This window comes from Triticum urartu, chromosome 5A (genome assembly GCF_056163025.1).
Source record: "Triticum urartu cultivar PI428250 chromosome 5A, HENAU_Tu73, whole genome shotgun sequence".
Classification (NCBI taxonomy): domain Eukaryota; kingdom Viridiplantae; phylum Streptophyta; class Magnoliopsida; order Poales; family Poaceae; genus Triticum; species Triticum urartu.
Window position 1 is genome coordinate 8,814,689 of NC_141877.1, and position 7,361 is coordinate 8,822,049.

Here is a 7,361-nt window from a genome sequence, read left to right on the forward strand (position 1 = left end):
GTGTGCTTCAGTTTATTAGAGATTGAAAAGTAGATCTGCTCCCTTGTGTTTTCTGTTGCGTGCTGTCTGTTGTAGTGTCGTGTAGCTGTGCCTCCTATAACCCCAAACTCTGTTATCTTTGCATAATTAATTTTATTTCCATCTACTGAAACGTATTCCTGGGAACCATAGAACGCACATGAAGCATGAAATTCTCACGATCCAAACTGGCATCCAACAATTCGATCCAATCATCAATAAATCCTCAAATATGGAGTATGTTCTTTCAAAGGAAGTATATAATATTTGTTCATTTGATATTACAGAGTTTGTAATATGGATCATGGAGTATGCTAGTTTAGTGGAGGTGCTTTTGATATGAAATATCTTTAGAGTTGTAGACATTATATATTTCAAAAATCACACAACAAGGATCTTTATGAAATATCTTTAGAGTTGTAGCCATCTTGTATTTAAAAAATCACAGAACAAGAAAGAATCTCGTGTGAGGGAGAGGGAGAGGTGCGAGGGTCAGTACACTTGGTTGTAGGGTATATTCTCTATATTTTTAATGTGACACTCGACTTTTGCAATTTCGCCAGTTGGAGCAGATGTTGATAGACATATGCTGGGAACATTTTGATCAAGGAAAAGATTTATATGCTGAAAAAGATGTTTCGGTAAGTTATTTCTATATTGTAACTATGAATAACTTAATTCATGCCGACCATAGCACTACAAAAAAGATGTTTCGGTATGTTAATTCTATGGATTACTTTATAGGTGAAAATATTTGATGCCATCAAACATCGCCGGAGAACTAGAAACTTGACTGTAATTGTATCGGATCTTGGAGAAGACATTGTGAAAGGTAAACATGTCTCTATTATAAGTCATATTTCACAGGAGCCAAAGATACATCTACTCTAATTGTGATGTTTTTATTTGTTGTAGGCACTTACCCTATCATGGGTAAAGAAGCCATGCCAGTCTCTTATGATTCTTGAGCTTGGCCTGAGAGAGGTAAACATCTTCCTTTTTAACATAGTTTAGATTCAACATGTTTGAACTCAAATTCTAAGGTTGTAGAGGAGATTGTTCTGTGCGGTAAACAACTTCATGAAGAAATCATTTGTTATTTCTCTTATCTCATTCTGTTTGCATTGGAAAAACACACACTATTTTGATCAATCTTTAGCTGGCAATTTAACCACTGATCGCTAGCGAAGCATGCTCTTCAAAGTTGTGTCTAACCGAACCTTGATGCTTTTTTTTGTTTGTGTAGGTGCTTGCCTGCTGCTGGCCTTCATGGACGAGTCATTGGAAAAAAAACTTTGCCTGCCAATTGCAAATTCAAGTTCGACATAATCTTTGTGTGTCTGTGTTCCCAGACAAAAACTTCAAATTGTGCATGCCTTTGGAACGGTAGAAGCAGCTTAGTTTAGAGCATAACCTGCATGCTAGAGCAGGTTAGAACCTGTATATTACTGGCTACTACTTATTTTGAGTCTTGTGAAACTCACATCCTATCCTTATGCAAGTGAAGCTGCCGTGGATGATGAATTGAACCCGGTAATTATGCTAGTGTAATGTTTAGACTGCAGAAGCAGAATAGCTTAGGGATTACTGGCTACTACTCAGTAATTGTTTTCAGTTCGGTGAGACTCACATCCTGTCTCTACACTGTGGATGATGAATTGAAGCTGGAAGTTGGTAACAATGCTATAGCGAAATGTTTGCTACATTGCGAATCCATTCCCGTTGTGTGTATGTGCACCCTTGCTGTGCAGGGTAAAACAGAGCAAGAGTCTCTAATTTCACCAAGCTCCCTAATTCTGGAACCCTCTCATTTAACCGAGGTCTTCAATTTGAGATTGCGTGCACAATTTCAACTGCGGCGAATGATTACCGAGGAGGGACCTCAGCAGCCTGCAGGCAACCATGTAAGAGGACCTGCGCTTGCACCCACCAGGACCTTTACTCCTCCTACACTAGTCCACGGTTGACGGATATGACATATTCGCCAAAACATGTACCCCTAAAGTTAGTATAAAGTTGGGTTATCTATTTTGAAACAGAGGGGTACCATTGTAAATGGTTGGGCCATTGGGAGAGAAGACATGATTTCATGCCGGAGAGGTTTTCCTACCACAAGGTCAATATTTTAAGTACTTGCCATTTGGATCCGGACAAAGGATGGGCCCCAGGCAAATTTGGCGCTCGCTACAATGGAGATTATGCTAGTAAATCTCATGTACCATTTCGACTGGGAGAGTCCCAATGGGAAAGAGGGAGTAAAATGCATAGAAACGCCAGTCATGTCACGATAGCCGAAAAACATCCCTTTACGATTCGTGGTATTGTGCACCAAATCGAATTTCTGACAATGGCAAAAACACTGACCTACTTTTTGAGCACGTTTTGACTGGCTGATCCCTCTCAGGCTGACAATGGTGACGGTGTGGCGCTAACGGCCGTTGATTGCTCTGTCGGAAGCAGCTAGGTCGGAACGAACCTGAGCTCTCTCTCTCTCTCTCTCACACACACACACACACGCACACGCACACGCACACGCACACGCACACGCGCACGCGCGCACGCCCGCCCGCGCGCACACACGCACACACAAATGAATGTTGCTGTCCTGTTTGAGTAAAGTGAATTTATTGAATTTTGCTGTCCTGTTTGACTGAATTTAGGGTTTTGAAAATAGGGATTAAGTCTATCTAATTTGTAGTTTGTGAATGATGCTTTGAAATGAGTACTCATTTAGAAATGTTGATGCAATATTGATCTTCAATTGCTAACTGAAGTTTATACTTTTCATTTGTAGTTTGGAACATGCTAGCGTTTGGAATTTGACGTTCCAGTTCTATGATAGGGATATGATGTCTACTACACAACTTATTCTTGTAGACTCGTGTTAGGCCTCCAAGCGTAGAGTTTTATAGGACAGTAGCATTTTTCTCTCAAGTGGATGACCAAAGGATTATCAATCCGTGGAAGGCGTAGGATGAAGATGGTCTCTGTCAAACAACCCTGCAATCAAATACAAGAAATCTCGTGTGTCCCCAACACACCCAATACAATGGCAAATTGTATAGGTGCACTAGTTCGGCGAAGAGATGGTGATACAAGTGTAGTATGGGTAGTAGATATAGGTTTCTGTAATATGAAAAATATAAAAACAACAAGGTAGGAAGTGATAAAATGGAGCACAAACAGTATTGCAATGTTCGAAAACAAGGCCTAGGGTTCATACTTTCACTAGTGCAATATCTCAACAGTGTTAACATAATTGAATCATATAACCATCCCTCGACGTGCGATAAAGAATCACTCCAAAGTTCTTATCTAGCGGAGAACCTAAGAGGAAATTGTTTGTAGGGTACAAAACCACCTCAAAGTTATCATTTCCGATCAATCTATTGAGGTATTCCTATAAGTGTCACGAATAGCCCTAGAGTTCGTACTAAAATAACACCATATGATACACATCAACCAACTCTAATGTCACCCAGATAATCCAATGTCACCATAAGTATCCATGAGTCAATTATACGATACGCATCAAGCAATTTCAGATTCATAATATTGAATCCAACACAAAGAACTTCCAAGAGTGCCCCAAGATTTCTACCGGAGAAAGTAGGACGAAAACGTGCATCAAGCCTTATGCATAGATTACCCCAATGTCACCTCAGGAATCCGCGAGTTGAGTGCCAAAACATATATCAAGTGAATCAATATAATACCCCATTGTCACCATGGGTGTTCATATGCAAGACATACATCAAGTGTTCTCAAATCCATAAAAGTATTCAATCCTGTAAGTGCATCTAGTGCCATCCCTAGTTGGTTTTGGAGTATTGACGACAAACTTGGTTGAGAGACTAATGTGTTTGTGAGAATTGCAGGTAACACAGGTAGTAGTCCCATATTGATTCGGTTTACCTACCAGAGATGACCCCTAAAAATGTGTGAAGACATTGAAGACAATGGTGGTCTGTGAAAACATTCACATTCAGGACTATGTCATGAGAAGACATCGTATGAAGACTATGGAGTACGAAGACATAGTTGTTTTGTACTTTCCTTTTCTTCTTTATTGAGTCATAGGAACCACCGTATTGTTAAGTGGGGTCCAAGTGAACAAAGTCAGAGTGACTGATGTGATGCTCAACCAAATCCTATGTCTTCGAGCGAAGACAATGCGAGCAAATCTTATCCAGAGCTGGATAAGTCAGCTTAACTTGTAGCCCAAGTCAAGTTGTCGCGTGTGTTTGAAATCTGACCGTTGGACATGTGTTAGTTCCTTAGTGACCCATGGTCATTTCGGACAAATCAGGTCGGGTTGCCTCCTAGCTATAAATAGCCCACCCCCTACACCATAAATTGGTGGCTGCTCAGAGTTAGTGCACGGCTTTTGTCGTTTGAGAGCAACCCACCTCCAAAGCATTTGAGAGAGAGATCCTTGCGAGGACAAAGCCCAAAACACCCAGAGCCAAAGAGTGTATCACTGAAGTCTTTCTGTCTGCGTGACCTGAAGACTTGTTACACTTGAGGACTGTGAATCCTCCAGCCGGTTAGGCGTCATGTTCTGAGCGTCCAAAAGTCATTGTGGATCGCCGGTGAACGAAGTCTGTGAAGGTTTGGAAGTCTACCTTGAAGACTTACCTAAGTAATTGGGTGAGGACTGTGTGTCCTTAGCTCAAGGGGAATAAGGTGAAGATGCGGTCTTCTGAGTTGAATCTCAGCCTCCCTAACCAGACGTATAGTTGTCACAGCAACTGGAACTGGTCTACAAAATCCTTGTCTTCATCAAGATACTGGTTCTATCCTTCACTTCCCTTTACTTTACAGTTTGTCTTCGTGAAGTCATTGCATGCCTGTATGATCTGATTGACTTCATTGAGTGAAGACTCTTTACTGTTTGGCTTCATACTATCTTCCAGCCTGATCCATACTACCTAGCTGCTGATAGTCTTCGTGTTTTCACTTCATTGCTTAGTTGACTATGGCTTGTCTAGTGTAGTCTACCTTCCGCTGCATATCAATAGGTTCAATCCTTCTGTTTGTCTTCAAAGCCTCCGTGTTTTGAAGACTTCCATAAAAATCGCCTATTCACCCCCCTCTAGTCGATAACTAGCACTTTCAATTGGTATTAGAGAAAGGTGCTCCCTTATTCTGTGTGATTCGGTTTAACCACCTGGAGTTTTAGCTATGTCGACTACAGGGATGATCATAGTCTCCACTGTGTGCCCTGTCTTCGATGGCACTGATTACCCCTACTGGAAGAATAAGATGCGCATGCATCTTGAAGCCATTGACGTCGACCTCTGGTATGTCGTCAAGAACGGCATTCCCAAGGTCGGTGAAGGTGTCACTGCTGCTAATGTCAAGAGGTTCATTCAACTGGACTCGACTGCCAAGAACATCATCTGTGGTCATCTGACCAAAGGGCAGTATGGTCGTGTGAGTGCTCTGGAAACTGCGAAGCTAGTCTGGGACCGCTTCAACCGCTTCAAGGGCAGTAAAGGTGTCTCAACCCAGAGAGACTCAAGGATCAGTGTTCTTCGCAACCTCTTCAACCGCTTCAATAGAAATGACAATGAGAATGTCCAGCTCACATTTGATCGCCTCACTGATATCACAGATGAGCTTAATGCACTCGGCGCCACTGAGATCACCAAGCACGAAATCGTCAAGACGATTCTGAGATCGCTTGACAGCTCATTCGACACCCTGCCCTGATGATTCAAGAATGCCCTGACTTCAAGACTCTCGATCCGTCTCACATACTTGAGAGACTCAACACACATGAGTTCCAGCAATCTGAGAAAAGAGATATCTACGGTCCTAACTATGGCCGAACTCGCGCTTTGAAGGCAAAAGCTATTTCCTCATCTGAAGAAGAATCTGACTGCAGTTCTGAGGATCCTGAAGACATTGGAAAGGAGCTTCCTATGCTTGTGAAGAAGTTCCAGAGGTTCACCAAGAAGAAAGACTTCAGAAAGTCTTCAAGATCCAACTCAAGAAACGATGAAGCTTCCTCTCGTGACTATAAGAAGAGAACATGCCACGAGTGCAAGAAACCTGGTCACTACATCGTTGAGTGTCCACAATGGGACAATGAGACCAAGAAGAAGAAGAAAAGCAAGGAATATGATTCTGATGACAAGAAGAAGAAGAAATCCTCAAAGTCTTCTTCCAATTCTTCGTCGAAGTCTTCATCACACAGGAAGAGCTCATCCAGCATGGCTCGTGCGTTTGTTGGCAAGGAGATGGATTCAGAGGAGGAGTCTGCATCTGAGGAGGCAGAGGTGGAGTCTGAAGAGGAATCTAATTCAGGCGTGGCAAGCCTGGCTCTAGCTTCAGCGTATGTCGCCAAGTCCATCTTCGACACTGAAGACGATGGCTTCGTCACCAACACTGATGCTAATGATGAGGATGACTATGCTCCCACCTACTGCTTCATGGCCCGTGGTGCCAAGGTAAACTCACGATGCTTACTTTACAACTTCAAGTGAAGATGACTCTGAATGTGAATCTAAACCTAGTTACAAAACACTTGCTAAAATTGCAACAGAACAACAAAATGCTATGGAACATATTCAAAAGTTGCTAGACAAAAGCGATGACCTGTTGGACGCGGAAATGACTCAAACTCAGTCCTTAATTGAAGACAGTAAAAATCTTCACGTTAAGTACGAGGAACTTGAAAGTCATCATGATACGCTCTCAACTACTCATGAAAAGCTCTCCTACAATTATCTTCGACGGAAGCAAGAGCTTGAGAACTTGAGATCGGATCATGAAGATCTTCAAAAAGAGAACGAGTCACTCCGCGCTCAATAGATCAGTTCCGCTAAGGAAGACTTTGAGCCAACATGTTTAAAATTTCTTGAGCATGATAATGCTGCTTCTGTGCTGGATGTTCTACTGCTACTACTGTTGCTATGTCTTCAACTGCTGATGTGGAAACTAACCCCTCTTCTGAGGATACCACTACTATTGCTGATGAGAATGCCAGGTTGAAGACATTGCTTCAAACAGGGATGTACAAAAGCCTCAAAGGGCATCAGACACTGTGCGATGTCCTCAAGAAACGGATTCTGAACCAAAACCCTAGAAAAGAGGGTGTTGGGTTCGAGAGGAAAATGAATGTTGATGGTTCCTACTGGAAGCCTAGCAGTACCCCAAAACCACATGGGTTGCTGCAAAGGGACCTTCAGTGGACCCATCTACCTTATCTGGCTTCACTTGTGCTAACCCTATTATCATTGATGAATCCTTTGATGCAAACTATAAATTGTTTAAGAATCAGAATGGTGAAGTGTTTGCTAGGTATATTGGTACTAACTGCAGGAATGGACCCCCTT

At 42.2% G+C, this 7,361-nt stretch overlaps 1 long non-coding RNA gene across 1 annotated transcript; it reads left to right on the top strand.

Annotated features, from left to right (window-relative positions):
- Positions 1-233: 233 nt before the first annotated feature.
- LOC147967426 (uncharacterized) lies at positions 234-1,721 on the top strand. Its single transcript, XR_015603164.1, has 4 exons — positions 234-659; positions 763-850; positions 934-1,002; positions 1,265-1,721. It is a non-coding gene; the product is annotated as an uncharacterized LOC147967426 (long non-coding RNA).
- The last annotated feature ends 5,640 nt before the right edge of the window (positions 1,722-7,361 follow it).